The 23,661-nt window shown below is 40.4% G+C and overlaps 1 long non-coding RNA gene across 34 annotated transcripts in view; it reads left to right on the forward strand.

Moving 5' to 3' along the window:
* LOC126913244 (uncharacterized) overlaps window positions 1–19,175 on the forward strand; it is a 38,719-nt gene extending 19,544 nt beyond the window's left edge. For 26 of the 34 annotated variants that reach the window (XR_007708012.1, XR_007708030.1, XR_007708020.1 and 23 more), the window contains 3 exons: window positions 4,303–4,393; window positions 7,791–7,916; window positions 8,052–8,583. This is a non-coding gene — a long non-coding RNA (uncharacterized LOC126913244). Of the gene's footprint in view, window positions 1–1,723; window positions 1,981–3,334; window positions 3,489–4,302; window positions 4,394–7,790; window positions 7,917–8,051; window positions 9,243–15,975; window positions 16,235–17,939; window positions 18,045–19,043 lie in introns of those variants that run through there. The other 8 variants (XR_007708007.1, XR_007708002.1, XR_007708005.1 and 5 more) reach the window with 3 other exon arrangements.
* Window positions 19,176–23,661: the final 4,486 nt, after the last annotated feature.

Below are 23,661 nucleotides of genomic sequence, written 5' to 3' on the forward strand. Positions count from 1 at the left end.
CCTATTTCCCTTTCTTTCTCCCTGTAGCACTTGCTGTTCAGCTCATGCGAGGCTTGCACTGTTCTCCTACCTCCTAATACCGCTTGCAGCTGCACACAGTCTTTCATGTCTCCTTCAGCTTGGAGTTGTAGGTCTGCTGGAAAATCCAGCCACGAGACACTTTAAGTAGCAGCTTGATCTTTGTCAGTGAGATCGACTCAATTTAGATGCATACCATTGAGAGGTCAAATCTGGACTGGAATATGTTAAGGGCTGTCAGAACATTGTAAGCAGGAAAGACAGACATTGCAACCAGCAAGTGTTTGATTCCAGCAGAGAGTCTTGTAAATGGGGATGTTTAATAGACCGTGGAGAAGTTAAAAGGAAGGATTAGACAACTGGTGGGGTAAAGTGCACTTAAGTAATCATAAATGCATAGGGTAGTGCTGTAATTAAAAATGCTCCTTCGCTCTCTCAGTTGGCCTTGGTGTCGGAGCTGTGCCTAGTACAGACACAGTCTTAGTTCCAAGGGGCTTCTCTTTTTGGTCCAAATCATACGAAAGCTTTAAAACTTATGTATGTGCTTAAACTTACAAAGAAGGGGGAGAAAATGCCTGAATCATTAAGGGTCTTGAATAATCAAATTTTACCACATTCTACTCTGAAGTAAAGATATTTGTGATAGCTGTCTGGAAAACAAAACTTTCCAAAGAAAGACTCAATTTTTATTTTGCCATGTTTAAAAGAGCCTATTTTTAATAACTATTTTTATTAAATATGTAAGATGAAGAACTTTGATAATATTTATCAGAAACATTCTGATATAATTGCCTGTGAAAACTATAAGCAACTTTTATTTTTAAAATAAAAGGGCATTTTTTACTGAAAAAAAGTTTCTCAACTATTTTTACTATCTGTAGCAAACACACAAGAGTTATGTAACTCCATTAAATGCTTAGAATAATATTTCCAATGCACACTTTGCTTGTTAAGTTAATTGAGTGTTTTCTTACGCACCAGGATAGAATCACATGACGAAATTTGAACTGATGGCTTTAGGCTTTCATTCTATTTGATTACTTATTTGGGTCAGGCATTTAGAAAGAAGATAAATATAATACAAAAAAATATTGACCTCCTCTTTGAAAACATGTTCTTAAACAAGGATGAGAGTTGCTGCTTTGCGCTTTGTGATGTGCTTCTAGCTAAGTTCAAGTTCAGATTTACCTATAATTTTTAGTGACAGGAAGTTTATAAATGTCCCGTTCACAGCAGTGGTGGAAATGTATGAGGCTGAAGTCTGAAAATACTAAAAGAAGAGGCAGGAAAGGGCTATCTGCCTGCTAATAAAAGGATTGTCCAGAATATGATACTCATGTGACCCAAAATAGCACTTCTGTTTCTCTCATATTATATTTCTTGTATTTGGCATACAAAAATTCCGCTGGGATCTGGCTTCTTAAAAACCCTTTTTAAAAGAAAAAAGAAGTGGCCTTGCTTCCTTAAAAGTCCTGGCCCTTCATATTCCTTCTACAAGCTTCAGCTGTGTCGAGAGTAAGAAAATAGCTTACCCTGCTATCCTAGCAAAGGTTTTCAGGAAACAGAAGTTAGAACTGGATATGGAGTTTATATGGAAACTGGTAGAGTTACAATGGAGCTTGTTTAGCATCAGTAAAGCTGTTAAAGTTTAAATAACATTGTATTACTAAGATTTTTAAACTTTTTTTTTTTTTAACCTTTTTAGTAGAAAGGGCAAATGACCACTCAGAAACACTGAGACTGCATTGGACAACAAGTGAAATGCCTCACAAAAGTACCAGAGGCTGGTATGGATTACAGAAGGAGACGGCAGAATTGCCCTGCCAGGGTCTTTGCAGGCCGCATCTTCAAGTGTTTGGGACAAACGTCTGCTAGGCCGTAGGTCTAGGGAGAAACAGAAGGACAAGAAGGTTTGGAAACCCTCCAGAACTTGTTTGCTGGAGGTCGTTAGTGACATTTCAGGTATTTTAGCACGAAGCTCTCCAGTGATTTGTGTAAATCCTGAATGCTGTCTTCCTGCCTGGATATTAAAGGCCTACATTTCTTGCCATTACAATGTGCAGAAAGCAGTTGTTCTGGTATTCTGTCCCTGAAATGGATATGTTCTTTTAGTACCATATATCCTGAGACTGGGCAAAACATGAAAGCAAAATCATAAGGAGCTGTATTTCTGCCTGGTTCTTAGTAAGATAATAGAGAGTCTCAGAGGATAAACATAAGCTGCTTTGTTACTTACTTTCTTAACATTGTTTTCTGTGTGTTGTGCATTCTGAACAGTGCAGGCAGGAAAACAGAAATTGGCCTTTCCTCTTGAAATACTTAAAATTTCACTGAAAGCACATCTCCATGCCTTTTCAGCCCTGCAGAAACATGCCTAAGTTTGTACAGCACCGAACAGAACAAGACCTCGGGCCCGTGACTGTTGATTTCAGGCCCTGCTGCAGTACAAATAATTGACAGGAGTTATTTGTTGTGAGAAAGCAGATCCATTCTCAATCAGTGATACCCTGAGAAATGCAGGCAAAGTTTCAAAACAGAAATCGGAGTCGGAGCCCGCCCAGGCTGTGTTGGAACTTTGCTCTGCTTCCTTTGAACCGCTCCCTTTCCATTGGAGAGGAAATGTGTGGCACGTACTGAGCATATGCTCACGGGGCTGCTTGACCTGCCACTTCTGCCGTGTTTGTGCAAGTGGAAAGAATACTTCACACTTTAAGGTATCCTTTGTTTGCCTGCTGCGTTGTCACAAGAAGTTTCTTTTCAGCAGCAAAGAGTTGTGTTCAGGACTGTAAGTGCTGGAATCCATCCATAATAAACTGGGGTCTCTAGGAGAAAGATATTTCAATGAAAAGCAATCCAAATTGTCTTCAGAGGTAGAAAGAAAACATGCTGTTACATTCAGGCAAAAGCGCTGTCACACACCCTGTGTGTGCTGTCCGTGTAGCTGCTGTTCCCTGCTCAGCACTGGGGTGGAAGCCGTTGGGTTGCTGTGCACCCAGCGGGGTTTGGTGCCACCCCGACGAGCTGCCCCCCTGTGTGTGGGCAGAGGCTGCCCAAGATGCCAGCCTCGCCAGCGGAGCTGAACTGCGTCCTCATGAGCAGAAAACCTGCTGCCTTCCTCTTCGTGTTGTGGGGAGGCAGCTGCTGGAGGCTGCGCCTGCAGCACCGTGCCAGGCTGCAAGTCTCAGCAGCTGGGCTGAGTCTCCAAGGGAAGATTTTACATCGTGTTGCCTGAAGACAAGCATTCAAGCAACAGTTAAAATGGTCGAACAGCTTGTCCATTAGAAAACAGTTGTGTGGTTTTTTTTTTTTTCCACAGTCACTTCCCGGTCTTGGACATCCAGTCACTAGCTCCTGCAGAGATCCAGCACTGGCATGAGAGATTTCTGAAGTATTAGGCTGCCCTGTGTGCTTGGCACCAAATTCAGACAATTTTGGGAACGGTTCAGATCTTCTGGAGGCTGGTTGTTGGTGTTGGTCTTTTTTTTTTTTTTTTTCTTTTCTTTTCTGTATTTCTTTCCATAAGAAAGTGTTTCTATTTTTAGAACTTGGCCCAATTTATGGAACCCAGTAGTTTGAGTTTTACTGTTGTTGTTTTTCCTTTCTTCAATCAAAATGAAGTGGTTCTGGCCGATGAGCCGAGCGATAGTGCTGGATCTCTTAAAGTTATATTCGAGGAGGTTTTGTGAGTGCACAAGCATGAGTGTGTGCATGGAAAGTTTCTCTCAATTTCCTGCAATAAAAGGGGTCTTTGCTGCCTCTAAATGCTCAGTGCTTGTAAATGTCTCTGTTAAGGCTGATTTTATGGAACACTGTGAAGGGAGGAAGGCCCAAAATATGATATATCATCAAAGTGATTTTTGTATTTGAGGCTCATCTACCCACTCTCTAGTTTTCTTTCTTGCTGCAGGTATATACCACAGTGTTCAAATGGGTAATGAGTTTGTCTTCAGCCTGTATAGATACAAAACACCCCATTTTAACACCTGTGGAACATCTGACAGTATAGCAAACTGGCAACCAGAGCAGTGATCAGAGCAGTGAGCAAATATCCCTGCTGTCCTATCTCTACAGTGTGTATGTATGCCTTGCACACACAAGTTAGCCTCTGGGTGGATGGAAGTGTTGCTGCCTCTGCATGGTGTTATGCTTAAGCCAGTTAGCTTTCTTAGCTGTGCTGCTTCCAGAGCTCAAGGGATTATGGTTGGCTTGGAGGGCTGCCCCTCTTCATACTCGACACCAAATTGTCACTTTGTCTTTGAGAGAATCTATCCTTCTGTTGCACAGTGTGTCTAAGTGGATGAGAAGACAAGTGCCTGTAACCTGCTGTTTGGGAACTTTCCAAAGAAACAGGGAAGGGCAGAGCCCAAGGACCAAGGTGAGTAGTAATCAGCCACTTCCAACCTAAGTGCAAATGTCCACCAGACCACTGGAGACTGTCCCGTGGTCAATTTTGCAAAGCATGGCCAGGAATCCGTGTTCTCTGTTGTAATTTAGACTGTCTTCTTACGGATTAGGACTTTGGCTTGAGGAGAGGAAGGTACATTACAATAATTCTGAATGCAAAACCTGGGCCACCATGGATAGAGTTAAAATTTATGCATGTCCTCAGGGTTTACTTGTTTGCAAGCTGGAGAGGCTTGCTGCTTGGTTTTGGTCTCTGCAGTGCAGAGAATGGATGTGGTTCCCTGTAGGCATCCCCTGCACAGTGCCTGGTACGTAGCAGCCCAGCATCGCAGGGCTGGGCGCTGGCTTCCTCAACACTGGGCATCCCTGCAGCACTGCCTCTGAATCTCTTCTGGATGTAGACTTTGCTGTTTCTAATGAGTACAGACTCAAGGCTTTCCCCACACGACTTAAGGGCATCAAAAAAATCCTGGGTTATTGTTCAAACATTTGAACGCTCTTATCACAACGCCAATGAATTGGCAAACAGCTTCCAAGTGAAAGCCTAGCCACAGGTCTTAAGTCTTACGGAGAAAAAGGCATTCACAGGGAGTCTACCTTTTCCTGGGTCAGAAGTATCTCAGGTTCTTTCTGCCTTCTGACTCTGGATTCTGGAAGTTCAGAAATGTGTAAATCTCAAAACAGACCTTATTTTTCCTTGATTTCCATTTTGCTTTTCTTAGACAGTCATGGCATTTTTTTAATATCAGCTTGAATTTAATAGAAATTCAGGAAACATTCATTCTGTTGTTGCTTTTTTAATATCTTTTTTTTTTCACTCTAACTTGTCTGCCTACTCTCTAACAATGCAATGTGCACCTAGAAAAGAAATTTGGACTAATTATTATAGTCTAAAGATATATTTTTTAAAGGACTGGAGGTGCTAGCTTCAGTTTCCTAGGCAAATTTTCATACAAGTAATTACATTCTGTCTACTGCATTCCTCTGCCACTTCAATTGGATATGGTATTCTTCCTCAATTTGTGCCCTACACCTTCGCATAGCGTGATAGAATGCTGTTAAATATTTGCTGTTCAACATCCCAGCAGCGACTTCACTATAGTGGCAGTGATTAAAGTAAGCCACCGGATGAGCTAAAATTAGTAGCATATTCTTGTGGTACTTAGCATCAAGAATTTGTGTTAGTCCAAAACTCTCAGAGTAAGATGTGTTTTTAACCATGACTAGGTAACACAATAACTTCTGACATAAATCAGGAGCACAATTAGCTACGGTTACTTTCAGATGAGGAATGTTTGATGGTGACTTTGGAACAGCAGTATAAGAGGATCACTGTGGGCCATCTGCACTGATACCTTCAACTGTGACCACTGGTTTACAATGGAAGCTGACATGTTATGTTGGTGAATGAATTAGAGGAGGTTTACTCTGAGCAGAGGAAGAAAATAATCAGGAACATCCAGCCAGCCAAAAATTTGGGCAGGGGGAGATGAGGGCTGCTTCCCCGGTGTATTCACAGTGGGTACGAGCTGTTCATAGTGGCTGAAACATGATTAGCTAGAGGTGTATGACTGCTAGCTAATTCCAGGGAACTTTGCTGCTGCTCCCTGATAATCACAGCGTTTCACAACTCTCTGCCAGAAATAAGAGGTCCCCCCCTCTCCCCTCCTCCATTTCAGCACATTCATTCTGTAATGGCAGAACTGGGACCTGTGAAGCTAGTGTTAGAATGCTAATTTTAGCTTTTCTTTAATTTCACCATGCTAGAGGAAAAAAATATCCCTTAATTTGCATAGTCCTTTTACTGGCAACACTTGGCCTTTAACACGAATGTGTTCAGCTTAAAGAAACAAAACCACCAGTACTTGCTGCTCCCGAAATTATACCTATTTATTTGATTTCATCCACCCAGACTATTATACCCTGTATGCTAACACTGTATGTCACAGCCAGGGACACCAGACCTGGTGATCCTGTGGATGCTCTTGGGTCAAGGCTGGGGCTGAGCTGCCTTTAGGACCACCTGCCGACAGGCTGCAGAGCTGGGGAAAGCCATCCACTGAAATCCAAAATGCCATAGCTGGTACCAAACCACACCAAATTCCTCTTTTGGGGAAGGAGGAGAATTTTATGGGGAGGGAAGGCAGACATGGCAAGGTGAGGAAAGGAAAGGCAAGGCATGGCAAGGCAAGTCATGACTGTCTTGTTCTGGGAGTTGTAGATTATGTCAAGAATTTACAGCCCAGATGCAGGAAACTCAGCTAAACAAATCTAAATATAACCTGACATGGATGCTGGAAAACTAGAATAATGAAGTATCTGACCTTATTCTCTGTGTTTCCTGTAATGGAAATTTCTCGCTGTCGTCACTTGGTAGAGCTGCAATGGCACGACTGGGAAGCAGTTGAAAAGCTTGTGTTAGATAGGATAACTGCAGCCTTTGATCTTATCCTTATTCCACTACCAGTCCCCAGGTTTGTTTAGTATCTGGCTCATTTCGTTTGATACCTGATGGTATTACGTGCCCAGATTTATGTTTCATTGATGTAAACAGTTGCTGCTGCTCCATGCCAGAAAAGAAAGAGCAGAAGCCATTGGCTTGTGCTTTCAAAAAGGAATCAGGCAAGACAGGAAGGTGAGGGTGCCATGGGGAAGAGGAAGGAAGGGACCCCAAGTCTGAGCCTTCCAAACTTTTCAAAGGGAACAGAATTGTGATGGTTTTGACTAAAAAATTGAACAGACTCTAAATATTAAAGTCTGCTTGCTACCAGCTCAGCTGCCAGATGGTGGATGCTTACAGATACTTCTGATTGTTTTCATTTCTTTCTCTTCTTTTTCTTTTTCCTGAAGGAGATGCCAGGGCTCTCATTGGCCTTCTCAGTGCATACACTACGGGCTTCAGTAAACAACCCAAAGAACAGTTTTTGGACACAACTATGAGACAGAAGATTTTTCTTAAGTGTGTATTTAATTCAGAAATGCTTATGACTTTTTTGTTTAATCTATTCAATTTACACATTTTCTTTTCTGCTACTTTGAACTGAAATCCAGGTGCTTGGAACAATGTTGTGTAGTTAGTACAGGAAAAACAAGGAAAAATATCATACATTTTGGAGGGATTGTTTTCTTGAAATATACCACAACTTTTAAACAGCAAATATTCTGAGTTTGTAAAGTTGCTAAGCTTGTTCTACGCATCACCAATTTTTTAGCATTCCTTGAAAGCTGTATGCACTAATGGATTTCACAACTACATTGCTTCACAGTTTCTTCATGTCTCATAAATTAAATGTCTTTTCAAGTTTCCTCAGTTGGGAATTGTGGACTGTAGAAATGTCCTTTAACTACCATTGTCTCTCACTTGACAGGCACCTGGAAAGCAACACAATTTGTTTTGTGAAGAAAGGTAATTTCAGTCTGGGAGTCCATGAACCAGCTTTCTGTTTTTTGCATTTGCTGCTGCTGAGGACATTCACTGTGCTGGGGACCAAAAGGTAGGTACTTGTTGGTGCCTATTTCTTCCTGTCTGGCATGGCCTGTGTTGGTTAGATTTATGTGCATACAGATGGATACAAGTAATCTCTTGGATGACTTGAATTCAAGCAGGAGTAAGTCCTGTGCTCTTCAAGTTTTCCAGGTTTCATTTTCGTAAGAAGCCTCTTTAGGATGAGGTTTTTGGACCCTGACAACACCCCTGAACGTCCGTGAGACCCAAAAGCGGATCCAACCCACAGGCACACCTGCCCAGTGCGGCAGACCTGGGGGCAGCAGCTGGACGAGAGCTCTGCCCCCGCTGCGATGCTCACGTGGGACACTGCAGCGGCCGAGGCTCAGCCAGGTCCTGAGAGCACTGCTGTCTGCTGTGACACCCAGCAGCTTTGGGGCCAGCAGGGCGGCACCACACCTGTTTCCTCTTACAGCATCATGGCCCTGGCTTTGGGCATTTCTGTTCCATGTATTTCCACATCAGCATTTCTGAAAAATGGACTCTTCTTCTAAAAGATGAAGCAAGTGGTTCCTCATTCACTTAATGATGCACCAGGAATGTTCATTCTGCTGATTTGACTGAAGATTCAACCTTTTCTGTCCCTAACGAAATTGTAATAAAAGCCTGTGTAATAAAGTAGCAGAATAAATGGTGGGATAACAGAAGCATGTGAAGTACATTTGTAAAGATCCCATTCTTACAAGGGTACAATGGCATCCCAACCACCAGTGCTACTAGCATGCAGAGGAGAGCTGTTCCCCAGTGAAACCAGCAAAAGCCCAAAGCTCCAGCACTAACTGTTTAGCAGCATTGAGCTTGTGCCCCTGCAGTGGGAGAGGAGGCTGGGTCATTGGCTGGTGCTCACAGGCTGCTGTGTGCTGGTTGAAAGCACTTCATGCCAGGTGTGTGGGGGCTACGTCAGGAGGTGGGAGGGTGAAGGGAGATGCTGGGGCAGAAGCTCTGCGGACAGCTGGCCAGCCCTTCCAAAGCCTTCCTTTGAAATATGGCTTTAAAATCTGTGTGCTGGAGTTGGGTTGGTGAATGGTTTTGTTTGGTTGTTTTGTATTTTCTTTTTGTTTGTTTTGTTTTCAGGAAAGCCTCACATTATTTTCCAATAAATTTGACCACTGCGTTGATCACTGTTGGATGATGAAGCTCTTCAAGGCTGCGCTGCTCTGGAGCAGCCATCCAGAGCCTGCCCCTTCTGCCCTTGCATCAGGGTCAGCTTTCAAGAGCCCATTTGACTGCTGGGTGTCATGGCACATGTGTGATGCAAGGCAGGGAGACTTCTCTGTGCGGTGCTAAGCAATGCATCTACATGGATTTTCCCAAGGTGGGATGAACCTTCTCCAGGCTGGATGAGCCTGCCTGGAAATACCACAATATCATTGCACAAAGGTGCTGTTGTATAGGCATATCAAGACCATAGTGTCCTAGTGCTTTGCTGAGCTCTGGGCTTTTCAGCCCATGGGAGCCATTAGTTGGTTTCTGGCTCCCTGTTGACCGGCATTTAGAGAAAAGTCTCATAGTGGTGTCGTTTTCCCGAGAGATTTCTCCTTCTAAAATACGCTTCACTACAATCTAACAAAACCAGATGAGTCATTTTTTTTTATTGGAAGTCCTATCAGATGAGACCTGAGAAAGTGAATTGATTTGATAATGGCATGGAAATGCTGTTCTTTAAAAATCATCAGTTTACAAAATGGAGACTGGGGGGAGGAGGAGGGGGAGAATTAAGTTTAGAACTTAATTCCTCCACACTCAACAGCTTCATTTACAGGAAGAATACAACAAATCTCTTGTTTTTGCAGCACAAGGGCTTTATACAGGTAAACACGTCGAGAATTTTGCCTGTAGTGTTTGCCCAGCTAGACCATAAAGAATCCCTGTGAGCAGGGGGAGCTGGTGACACTGCACGGCCCCAAGGAGCTCTGCTTTCCTCCCATGTCCATCTGCCCGAGTGCCAGGCAGGGAGACCGCTGGAGTCGTGCTATTCCTGTGAGGCCATCCAGCACGTTTATTCTGAGTACAGACGCAGTGGTCTTCCATTTTGCAATTACAGAAACAAGAATATCCTGTCGAGCTTTCTCGCTTTCCTCCCTTCCCTGCTGCCACCGCTTGGTATGGCTGTAGGGAATATAAATGGAACAGGAAATTTGACCGCGTCCAGGATCAATGTCATTAAAGACACGTCTTGTTTTAAAATCTAATTTTATATAACTGCTCCGTTATATAATATGCTTTTGTTTGTCGTCTTGATTTTTATCGACGTAGTGTACATTCCCCTGGACCTTTTCATGAAGGAATGTTTATACCTGTGGGCAAGCGCTAATGGCAGTGAAAGGCTTGCATTCATGGGAATAGCATTTAGCAATTCATGGTTGCCAAGGTAAGCAGCAAAGGCATGCCCTCTGCCACTCCACTGCCTCTAAAAGAAACAGTCTCTAAGGTAACAGGCTAGCACCCCTTGAGGCCAAAAATCTTTAGCTTTTTAGACAGAAAAACACATTAAATAATACCAAGAAAAGCATTTTTTTTTGTCCAGGCATTTTTCCTTCACAACAGAGAAGGGGCTCAAAGCGTACTATTTTTGGTTCCGTGCAGGAATTTAATTCAGATGCTGCCCAGTGCTTTGTGCGCTCAACACCCCTTTGACAGTTGAGTTTCAGGGGCACATAGGACTAATGAGCCAAGGCATGACTGCAGTTGGAGGCTGGCGTCTCCCAGGCCTGTGGCTGTTGTTCAAGTGAATAGGCAATTTCCCTGATTAGCCTGGAATTTGCAGCATTATCTGGACGGTTAGTTGGCGTGAGCCCTTTTTCCAGGATCACAGGCAATGTGGGAGACTGAGTCACCTGAAGAAAAGATCTGCAGAGGCAGTGCTGGCTAGATGCTGCTTGTTATGGGACAGGAGAATGGGCTTCTCTTCTCCACAACATCTTACTCTGAAACCTATTGCCGTCTTCCTTTATCTTACTGCAGCAAGAAGGGGAGAAGTAGGTGGGTCACCACGTTTTTGCAGTGTAAGAGTTTAACTGGAAGAAGAAACAAACACCAGAGGTCTGTTTTAAAAATTGAGTCCAAAAGCTGGATCACCTTGCTGATAATCTTGGTGTATCAGAGCAGAGACCCATTCCATATAGAGGAAGACTTGCCTTTATCATCTGCAGGACTTTTGTATGACTCTAACACTGGACAGTTAGCTGGATAGGGGGAAAAGCAAAAGAAACATTTTCCGACACAATTTTTTTCTAAGCAACTAGGGTTATTGCAATTGCTTTACAATTATAAAAGTGACAGTTCATGGACTGTAACTGAGTAATACAGGGCATGCTTGTTGTCGTATGCATTTTTGTGTCTGGTAGAGTTCCTGGAGTTGTAACAAAAGCCTTAAGGCTCTTCATGAGAAGAAAGATGCTTCCTGGAAACCTTCTGCAAGTTGTTCAACTGACTTGATGCTGACATTAATATGTTTTTACTCAGGATAAAGGCAGACTGATAATCAGACCTTACCGTACCTTCAAGCATGCAACACATGCCTCACATTTCTGTGGGTGTTTGGGAATAATAAATCATATGCTACTGAGTTGAGTCCTAACAGTGCAGGGGGGATAATGAGTCACCTACTTTCAATCTGAGAGAAAGAAAACTGCCCTGATTGCGTTCAAAGAAAAGACATGCATCAAAATTCACTTCTCCATTTACTTTCACTTCATGTTCTACAGACTAAAGAAATGTGGAATAACTACAGACTTTCTAATGTTTCAAAACGCAGTAACACAGAGAACATTAAACGGGGAAATGAATTTGTTATGCTGTCCACTTCAGAAACAACCACAATGTGATAATTTGTTATTTTGCAAAAGATGCAAAATCAAGGGCAAGCTAGGAAGTACCTAGACATCATGCATGTCTCAGTCCTTATTCAAGTCTGAGACGTATAAATGGACTGAAGTTTCACTTCAGGTAGGAGATATGTAGCAAGTTGTGAGAAATGGCGTGTCTTCTGAGGCAGCGTGCTCAGGCACCTAAGCAGCCATTGTGAAATGTACCCCCCCTAAGAAACATTATACTGTTCCTGTGGAAAGATAGAACCCTGGGAAAATTAAAGTAAAAACTGATTGCTCATACTTGGCAGTGTGGTTTATAAGGCCTGTCTTTTAACAGCCATAAAACATCTGCATTCCCATGTTAGAAAGATGAAAATTTGCAATTGCCATTTGCTTAACTCTTAACTGCAACTGTAAAAATGTACTAGTTTCATCTAACTTACTTGCTATCACATTTGTCCTTCTCTCCTATCTATTACTCTGTATTTTTGCAGATCCTAAGGCATAGTGTTGTGGTGGTTTTACCCTGCTGGGCAGCTGAACTCCACCAAAACTCCTTTCTCACTCTCCCTCCTCTAAGGAAAAGGGGGAGAAAATAATATAGAATTGATCTTCAGATATACACACAAACTGACTTCTCTGGCTGATCCAAAATTCAACAAGGTCACTAGAAAGACTCCTAGCTAAGCATCAGTCTATCCCCTTGGAGCCTCAAGCACAAGCAGGACTTCTCCTTATAATGTGTTACCTAGATTTCAGTAGCTCATCAATAGATGAGGGACAGAGACTGCCTTAATGAGATTTTTTTCACATTCGGAGTTTATTCATCCATTTAGCAAAAAGTTGACTGATGACAGAATTTCAAACAGCCACAGTTTTATACAACAGCTGGATACTGGAGTTTTTAGAATATTCTTCCTATAACATTTTAACTTACCCAGTGTCCAAATAGTTTTGTCCCAAAACATTGGCAACTTCACTTTAATTTGTGTTTTCAGTTCAGACACACATCAGAGAGCCCAGACTTCTATCCAGACCTTATCTAAATGAGTCAAACGTCTTGATACTGCAAAATTGAACTGGAAATGATATAAGACTTTCTTGTCATATATCCAATATTTCTGGTTCCAGTTGGCACTACTAAAGTTTCAGCTTTTCTTTTGTACTGTTAACATTTATTTCCATGTCTATCCCAGATCTAGAAGCACAAAAGCATAGAAAAACATTTGTAAAAAAGACCAACCTAACATTTCAGAAAGCAAGGCAAGCTGTGGATAGTACTGATTCTAAGAAAAGTTTTTTATTTTGTTGAAACTACTTTGTCCATCCTCACCTCAGTGTTTTCCAGGAAACCTCAAGACATTAAAACCTGGACCTATTACACGAACACAGACAAATGTAGTGATATTTAATGATATATGTATTCACAAAAGAAAAACAACTGTGAAATGCATTACCAGGGACAGTTTTATTGTATTTAGTAGATAATAGCAGGTACTCATGAAGTGTTTCTCTCAACCAGTGTATTTATTGCTAGACCAAAATTTAACTTCCTTCTGCAGTATTTCTTTAAAAATGCTGGTATACACCATGGTTTTTGTCTTCTGAAACCAGGACATGGCCTAAAAAAGCTTTAATCCATTTACAGCTAAAATACTGTTTATCTTTCAATCCCAGGGACTATGTGTGTGGTTGATAAGGAAACACTAGTCGTTTTATCCTTGTGCACTGCCACTTACCCCATCACAAATAATGTCTGGTTATTATAAATGATTTGCACCTTGTGGTGCTTTCCTGGCATTTGTGCTTCTCAAGATGTCCTTAATTTTCTACAGTAATATCATAGTGAAACTGAGACTGGTTTAAAGGTGATGATACATGAACCAGGAAGAATCCTGCCTTACTTTCTGCTAAAACCACCAACATCCTTTTACTTCTAAACTGAGCACAAGTGATGGGAAGTCACTGAAAGACAGTAAACGTGAACCACACTTAAATGCTAAACTGGTTTTAAATAGTGTTTTGACAACACACAGAAAACTATTTATTTTGAGACTTACAGGACTTCTGCAGGACGAGTTGATGCAAATACAATGAAAATTGTAATGTTTGCATAAACTATAAATAAAACATTAAAGAAACCCAATTCCCACCAGGATCACAAGTCAAAAAGGAGTAAGAATAAACAAGATCATTAATATACGAATTCATTTATTTTTTTTCACCTTAATAAACAATGGACTCATTGATATACCCATATCTGCATATATATATATATACACACAGAACTCAGAGAAAACTAAAATGTTTATCAAGGCCTGTTTCCCAAAATATTAGTTATGGGAAACAGTCAAGGGTTTAACAGAAAGGCACTAGTTTCTTGGATTTGTACCTAGTGCTTCTTGAGAGAGTGAGTTAGATTCTAGAAAGAAACTGAGGATACTCAGAGAAATCTCTAAAGGTAAAATTCATCATAAAGCACAGACTGATACAGACAGAAACCCAGTCTCACACTATGCGCATGAAATTATCCACATCTGCATGTGCATACTCATTCACGCAAAACATAAAATCTTCTTGAAAAAAGGAGTGTCGTCATTATTACATATAGTAGAAAAATAACTCTTGATAAATTGGGATGTAATAATATCAACATCCAGTGTTTGAGGGAGCAGAGGAAATTATATAGTATGGATTTTAATCTTGCTTTTTTGACAGTTGATCCAAAATTAAAGGAAATGCCTTTTAGCCGTTTGGGTTCAAATCAAAAGCCACTTTCTCTTGCTCAGAATCTAGTCACAACTTCAATTTCTAATTATTAATGTAAATTACTGCTGATGTAGAGGTAATGCAGTAAGCTACATTAACATAATTTCCATAGATACATTATTAACTAAAGTCTATTTTTCTTGCAGACATACTAATGTCTTTATACTAACTGTATAAAAGTAATCTTATTTTTGGTGAAATACAGAGCTGAGGGAATCGCCAGCCATACAGATAAAGCAAGGTTTGAAAAATGAAGATAATTTTACTAGAATTGAAAAAGTCTGCTTTGGGATTTGAGGAAGCTGAAGTCAATGACCAGAATCTTTGAAAGCTACTTACTCTTCCCACAACATTGGCAGAAAAGAAGAAAAATACATTTAAAAGTTACACACCCAATAATACTTCGTTGGTTTTCCACCACAGGGATTTAAGCTAACAATGAAGTATATTAAATATTTTTCCCATGTTTTACACAGAAAGAACAATCACTGGTACTGGCTCAACTACATCTTTGTTCACCAAGACTTTGGTTAGTGATTGTGGCCACTAGTGTTCTGCCAATGTCTTCATGCAACCAGTTACAATAATTTGCTACATGGATGAGTTAGAAATAATTAAGCTACTTAAAAAGCAATTTAACCATTTATCCCAGGTTATCCTCTTGCCTCACCGTATTGCAGTGTCCTTAGGTGCTTTGTGCCATCTGAGCTCCTGGCACACATCTGTCTCCTCTCCACGTGAGCACATCCACCCCAGGATGGCTGAGTGCGGCATTTTCTGGATGCAGGGAGGCAAATATGGTTTTGGCAGCATACTAAGTGTGAGGGTAGAAATATGCCTAAGGGGTCCTGTTGTGGAAAAAGGTGGGAGGCATTCTTCAGTTTGGGGTCAGATGAGCATAGCAACTTGTTTGTGAAGACTTGGCTGTGCTGACATGCAACTTATGTTGAAATTCAAGGTCATAGGGAAGGAGTCAGAGGATCACAGCTACATGAAAATTACCCACAGATTCAGCACTTTCCAAAAGGTTAAAAGGATCTGGGGGGATGTTTAGCTGGTACAATGCAAAGCAAGTATGGATGAGAATAGGATGCATTTACAATGTCAATAAAAAAAAATGAAAGAAAGAAAAGGTCAACCAAACAACAAAACAACAAACATTTAAGCTGTGATTTACATTAAGAGGAATGTGATTTTTAAGGTGGCAAGATTAGAGAGGCAAATATGTTACTCTACTTGGCTCCTAGTTACAATAATGAAACAATTTTTTTGGCATGAAAGTTCATAACAGAGTAAAAATTGTAAGTTTAGAAAATATGACCTAGAGGAGAAGGTAAAGGAACTGGGTTTGTTTTGTCTAGAAAACAGAAGACTAAGACATGACATATTAACATAATCCTTCAATATAAAAAATGTTGTTATGAAAAGGACAATGAGCATTTTCCCTTCTTTTCTCTTTGGGAACAGGACAAGAGATCCACTTAATTCTCAGCAAAGAAAGAAATTAGATTTCATGTGAAAATTTCTAATTGGGGTATTGACTTCTGGAACAGATGCTAAGACCTGTTGTCGACAAATACCTGTACATGACAGCTTGTGTGTGCTTTACCGTGCCTTGCTGCTGGAAGACAGGTTGGAGGCTCCATTCTAGGTATTTTGGAAGACCTACTTCTTCTACAGTTTAGGAGGACATTGACACAACATTTACTAACAGCTTAAGCACAGAGTAAGTTATAGACCGGATTTTTTCGATACCTTGGGTTGCTTTTTTTGTAATTTCACAGATCTTTTCCTTTCAGCTTCATCTTTATTAATGTTTGAGTATTTACATAATTCAGTTTATTGAGTTAAGTAATCAGACAGTGCAGCTATTACATAGAAGAGTTTATAATTTAATCTCTGTTTACCTGGAAGTTCAAGAGCCAGAAAGAGACAGAATATATGTTAGTTACTGCGATTTAAAGTCTTAAATCTACAGCAATAAAAGTTTTCTGTTATATTCCTTCATAGAATCAGAGAACAGCTTGGGTTGGAAGGAACCTTGAAGATCACCCAGTTCCAACCCCTCTGCCATGGACAGGGATGCCACAAATCCCTGAAGATCAAACAAAGATCATCTTTGTCAGTCTATTGGAATTTGTCAGGGAACAGAAAATAGCTGAATATCTTCTTCTTAAAACCATTACAATAATTCCAGCATCCCAGTGTGTATGGGAGGTCTCATTAAATGCCTGCAGTTATTTAACTCAGAAACAGAAAAATAAACCTTCTATTTTTCAATTAAGGTATCTGTAAGACTGAAGATGACTTACAGTCATAGAGAGTTATATAGAATGAGAAAATTCTTCTGTGGTTCACACTGCATTATAAGGTCAACTCTAAGGAAGGTACACTGGGAAAAAGTAACACTAAGATTTGAGAAGGTATATTTTGTTTTTCACTGGACACCTGGTCTCTGGATTAGTTCGATAAGAAACATAGCTCCTGGAGGTGGCAGGCTGTATGCCAGGATTCACAGATCAGGCAGGAGTTAAGTTGGTGCATACAAGAGAGTTGCTACTTTTTCAGACTTTCATAACAATCAATATAAAAGCAGCTTTTCCTAGGCTCATTCCAACAGAAATACAGATGATGATGATGCTCTCTAATTAGCCTGAACCATTTGGCTGAGGAAGCTTACAAAGAGCTTGACAGGATTTTTAAACCCTTATCAGAAAGTTTTCTAGTATCAGCGAGGCAAAACCATTAACCATTAAATGTGGATTATAGTTTGCTCAGTTTTATCAGCAAACACCTACTCCTGGGTAAGTGTATGGGCTTTACACCTTAGTTGGTGTTAAGTGACTCCCAAAAGCCCTGTGTGACTGCCTACTTCCACTTGCATCATAGCCTGGGGAGACTTACCTTCTGTTTCGTTAGGCTGCTTTATGAAGCCTCCAAAAACTGTCTGGGCACTGTTTCTCCAGATAGTGTTTTGCACAAACTCCAAAGACTTTCATAGGAATTGTGCATTTTGACCCAGATCTAGCAAATGTGGAAATCAACAGGATGGTTACCAGCAACTTTGCTGAGCATAGAGTCATGCCCCCCTGAAGTTTTTGAAAGTGTTGGGCCAAAACTAATGCAACTGAGACAGCAGGAGGCCTGTCAGAGCATTGCTCCTGGGCTCTCATTCCCCACTGATGAGAGGGGGCAGCTGGAGGACGCCAGCTCTTCATTCTGCTTGCACAGTAGTTACAAAGGTTGGAATAACTCTGTTGGGATAAAATAAAAACTATTGGGAGGAAGTCTTTTCCATCACAAATTCTAATCAACTGTGGTGTTTGTTGTTGTTGTTTTATTTTTATTTTTATTTTTTTAAAGAAGTTAATTTTTAAAAAAGAAAAGAAAGAAGTTAATTTTTAAAAGAATTACTTTTCATTTTCATACAGGCCAGAAGTTGAAGAAATGTAGGTGGAGGCACAAGCAGACATTCTCTTTCCTGAATAATCTAACCTTTTGGAAACTTTCTAGAATCATGCAAAGCCTCTCAGCAGGTAGGGATGTGCTCAGCTGTCACTTGCAGGATCACTTGTGGCTAATTAGGAAAAAAGATCTGAGGAAGCTACAGGTTAGGTAGAAATGCCAGAGCTGCAGATATGTCCTCACTCTTGCTTAGGTGCCCAGTTTGTTCTCAGGCTCTGGACCTTTGCTCATTTTTTTTTCTTTCTGTTGATAACAGGGTTCCAGGCACCCCTTTGGAATAAATCTAGTCTTCCTGAGATTAAACCCACAAGTTATTCTGGAGAGAATTTTCTTCCAGGAACCACCAGTTCAGCTTGCTCAGCTCTATGCAATTTTCCTGTTATTCTAGAAAACTCATGCCCTTGGGTATCCTCACACAGACTTATACCATGTCCCATGGTGTGCATTAATTTGATATCATGCTATGGTGACACCAAAGAAGCAGGCTGAAATGTTCTGAAAGGCCATGACATACAATAAGTGTGTCTTGGGGCCACGGAGTTTTTCTATGGACTCCAGAGAAGACAGCAGGAGAGTTGCTTCACAGTGTAGCCCTGAAGAGTATGTATTCAAGTCACTCCATGCTGCCTGTTGTAGGACTACTCCCTCAGGGAAGGCCTGTAGCAATATGGTTGTAGCTGGTGCTGCATAAATGAAATGAAGAGTTCACAAAACAGAGAACAAATAGAGCTGTACTTAAGGATTCCCAGAAGACTGAGGAACACCTAAGCAGAAAAACTATTTATAATTATTCAGACAACAAAAGGGAAGATGGATAGAAAGCACAGCAGTTGGATAAGAAGTTCATTCTACTTCTGCCAATTCCTCATTGTAATAATGTGTCACAGCCAGTCTCCAAATAGTGATTTGCTCTACCATAATTCTTGAATTCAATTACCATTGAAATACATTTACTGCTGGTTGTTAGCATCCAGCCCTCAAAATAGTGCACAATGTACTTTCTTATTATTTATTTATTTATTTATTTATCATTTAGTCTGAAAAGGTCTAATTAAACTTGGTTTTGCAAGTGTTCTGACAGACCATGGAGGACCCTTTTATTCTGCTGCCCAGAGGATGGGTGAGAATTTTCAACATCCAAAAGTCAAGAACTGAACTCAGCATTTTTCCTTCTTGAACAAGGTGATATGAAGAGAAGTATCAGACCTCCTTTCTTCCTTGAGTCCAAAATCCCTAGAGAGAGAAAAAGTAGAATGGTTCTTCAAACCAGCATGAACTTTGCTCCAGGGACTCTCTAGGAATGGTTGTGCGGTTCTGACAGGAGAGGAGGAACAGTTTTACTTTCTGTTCTTGTTCTTCAGAAAAATAAAAATTTTAAAAAATAAATAAATAAAAATAAATAAATAAATCAAGGATGTGGGGGATGGAAGACCTCAAGCTCTTGACTAGCTGTGGCCAGCACATAGCAGAGCCTCCTCAGCACACCACTTCCTAGAGTATGCCAGCTTATAGGAAGCAACTGCTCACAGGCCTAAGGAAAAATGGAGAAAATGCTACAAATGCCACAGCTTTTTTCAAGAATTTCTGCTTTCCCAACAGCCCTGAGGATTCCGTCCCAACTCCAGCTGGTGTGTGCCAGTCAGTATGTCTGGGAATATTGGTAGAAATGTGGGCAAATCTCTTCATTCACATACTTGACACTATAGCAGTCCATGCGGAAGCAATGCCACGTAAGGTCTCCTGCAGGTATAGGTGCTCTGCAGTCTGGGTGTCCCAACCACATCTTGAAGAAATGGGGATTTCTTTGACGAGATTTTGTAGGTACACCAGCTACCTTATTAAAATCTCAGATTTTCTTAGTAATAGAGGTATAGAGAAGCAAAAGATCTGCTGCAGACGTGGAAGAAATCATTTGTGTTTATACCAAACTCTAATTGGAGGTTATTCATGAAAATACTTTGACCTCTTGAGGAAGAGTAATGCAAAACAGAGGAGTGGCATTTTTGCATCATTTCACCCACAGGGCAGCACATGGGAAAGGCCACAGTCTCAGGCTTCTTTTTGGTGCATTGTCTCTATCTCACTCTCTCTCTCTCTCTTTTTTTTTTTTTTTTAATTGGGTAATATCAAGACGTTGGGACAGCAAGAAGAGAAAAGCCTCAAACCATTTCAAAGGCTGTTGTAGTCTTAAAAATTTCAGAAATGAACTACAAAAATGTAATGGACCTGGTAGTCCCTTTTAGCTGTGATAAACACGCGTAATTATGTGTATACTGGTTGGGTTTTAATTGTAGAAAACTTAATAGCTGTGCACAATTTCGTTTTTGAATGCCTGTTCCTTTTGAATGACTGCTCCTGAACAGTCCTTGTTCAGGAAGGCTTTTCTTCCTCTTTGGGGAGCTAATTCTCTTGCAGAGTGGATGTGTATGGACATATCTATACTAGGCACACCAAAGATCAGTAAACTATTTTTATTTTATTTTATTTTATTTTATTTTATTTTATTTTATTTTATTTTATTTATTTTATTTTACTTTATTTTATTTTATTTATTTTATTTTTTATTTTATTTATTTTATTTTATTTTATTTTATTTAAATTTTAACTTTATTTTTAGTTTCTCATGCTTCTACGTGCAAGTAGTTCCAAACTGAGCAAAATATGAGATGCCTATCTCATTTGGAGACGGTAAATAGAATGCAAACTTGCACAAGTTCATTCAGTGATGGGGGGAAAACTGCTCTGCATTGCAACTTCTTTCTTGTGCCCGCTTCCCACCTTTCTTGAACATATACTGTAGACCATCCTGAAAGAAGAGTCTCCATCCACCACTCCCTTGATATTGATGTAAAGGCAGCTTTATCTCCACCCAGATTCTTCCCTTGCCTCAGTAACCAAGAAAACACAACATCCATCTTTCCCTCTTTCTCATTCTGTCTTTGGACTTCAAGCCAGGTAAGAGTATAAGCTATAAATTGAAGCGAAATATACAGCTGGGTAAATAATGTGAGACGAAAGGGAGAAAAAGGGAAATGTGTTTCCTATCACAGAGTTTAAAAAACAGACTTGGCACACAAGGGAAAAAAAAAAAAAAAAACAACAAAAAAAACAGGAAACAAGGTTCTACATATAAATTAAACTTTTTCACCCTGAACCTTTTTAGATAGCCCAGGAGTAATAAGAATGTGTGTTTCTTGGACTGGCAAAGCAAGCATTCCAACACTAAATGGCTTCCTGTTCAACATGTTCAAAGCCAGGGACTGTTTTGGGGGGTTGGTTAGAAATATGTGTGAAGTATGCACTTTTACTTCAAGCCAAATCAAATGTTTTTAGTCTCCCCTCATCCCCTCCCCCACTGAAAAAAAAAAAAAAAAAAAGGTAAGTGTGACCAACATTTTTTCCATCACCGAGGAAGTTCAGTGATTAGCCTTGAGTTAATCTGCAAACATTCAGACTTTCCGGTAAAGTTACTTAAAAAGGAACTGGTCAATGTCATTCTGCACTGGCATTTGAGACTGTTGAGCTGTAATGAGTAGACGGATGCATATAGAGCTCAAGAACTTGGCCCCATGCAAAGACAGGGAAATAGTGAATATTTGAGGGTGCGAAGTGTTTTACAGCATTTTCCCCCATTGGTGTCAAACCTATAATTCCCAAATTGTTGATTCATTTTCTTCTTCTACCACATCAGCCTCAAATGTTATTTGGTACTGCATGTTCTTTGCATCTTTAGGACTTTTTTTTTTTTCTGAGTTTTGAGTTTTGAGCTTTGAGTTTTACAAGGTTTGATTACATGGCCAAAAGTGAAAATAACACAAAATAACAGATGTGGGAAAAAAGCGTGGAGCACCATATGTCATGGATGCGCCAAGGCGAGGAGGTTTTCCAGTTCCTCACTGAAGCCACAAGGTACTTTTTGCAAAAAAAAGCCACAGAAGTACACCTTTTTTATAGTTAGTGGGCAATAGTTACATCTACCTAACCTGGGCTTCAATCTATCCCTTTCAGTATAATTAGAGAAGTCTCACTACAGCTTGTAGTAACATTTTTTCTCCCAGCTCCAAACAAACAGAAGATATGTAAGTGGTAGCCAACTATTTTCTTCTAATGCTTTTTTTTTTTTTTCATTCCAGTGTTTTTGAGCAAACCTGGGATCTAAACACTGTCCTGTTTCAATATTTGAAGAATGCTCTGTACTGATTACAGTCCAAGGTGGTATGTTGTTGATGAGACATTGGTCTTGTCTGTTGCTGTTAAGCCACCTTGAATGAACCAAGTTCCATAATTTGTTTTGGTCCTTTCTGCCTAATTTTTTTGTAAAAAATATTAGGAGGCTTTTATAAACATATATTTTGGGGTTTTCACTTGGAAGAAATGCATCTTAGGAAGAGGTCTGGATCTCCAGCCTCATGCAAGTCAAGAAAATTCAGCCTGTGCAGATTTAAACCAGGCTAAGCAATGATTTTATAGCCAACTGTAGCGCTCATATTCAGAAGTACTGCTGAAGGTAGAACTATGAATAACAGTAGTTGGGAATTAGTGAACACTAGATAGACACTACTGATGACTCATTCATGGAGCTCCACATATTTCAAGATCACTGTTGCAAAGTATCACGAAAGTAAAGTATCTATATCCTCAAGGCAAGACCTTCATCTGTAGATAGGCAATAACAGCTCTTGTTCCATCTACAGCTTTTTGTTTCCAATTTTGGCAAGTACACAGTCACTATTCCTCCTGGTGGGGATGATGGCAGCAACATGAACCGCCACATGAAGATTTGAGGAAGACTTGAAAACAGGGGTAGATGAGAACACAAAGGAGAACTGCACATAACCCTAGTTCAGTGGAAAAATTAGAAACCTGGACACTATGGGAACAACAGACAACTTGGTGTAAAAAATAGAATACTAGAAACAAGTAGGAGAAAAAGTTCAACTTTGTATAGAGGTGTTTTATCATGTTGATTCTACGGATGGAAAATGTGTGGTGGTTAGAAAATAAGAAGATTAAAACTTCTGAGAACAAGTGTCGGGGGAAGAAAAGATGCAATGTGATTATTATCTCATAGCTGGAAGGGCAAAAGCAAGCAAGTGGGATAGAGATTCCTTCTGCTCGTCCAGTAAGTTTTCTGGTAAAAAAAAATTATAAATCTGGAAAACGGATCAGATGTAAACAGTGTTCCTACATATGCAATTAGAATTAGTTATGTTCTTCCTGTTGTGACTCATTTTGTTTTGTGTTCCTGACACATCCAGGCTCTTGGCATCAACAAGTTTTGCTGTGGTGTCTGCTTGATACTCAGAGCTATTGCTGGGAGAAAGGTAGGGGAACAAGTGATGAAGGACAGATTTCCTGGACCCATCCCTCTTAAAAAGTTCTGCTTTCCCAGGGAGGGCCATAGCAGTTCAGTTTCTAGTGGTCCTGTGACAGCTGCTCAGTGAAGACTCTTCTGCTACCTCCCTGGTACACTTACATTTCATTTCAGTTCACCTCCATGCCTACATTGTCTTCTGCCCTTCAGACTCCTTCCTTCCCTCAGGCCCATCCAAAATAGATGCATCATATTTGTTTGCTGTGTCCAAATCCTGCAACTTTAATTCTTCTGAGTTTCTATTCTATCTTGTAGCCTCACATCCCTTACAAGATTTCTAGACACCAGTTACTTCTGTGGGGTCAGTCATTAGC

The sequence above is a fragment of the Cygnus atratus genome, chromosome 3 (genome assembly GCF_013377495.2).
Source record: "Cygnus atratus isolate AKBS03 ecotype Queensland, Australia chromosome 3, CAtr_DNAZoo_HiC_assembly, whole genome shotgun sequence".
Taxonomy (NCBI): domain Eukaryota; kingdom Metazoa; phylum Chordata; class Aves; order Anseriformes; family Anatidae; genus Cygnus; species Cygnus atratus.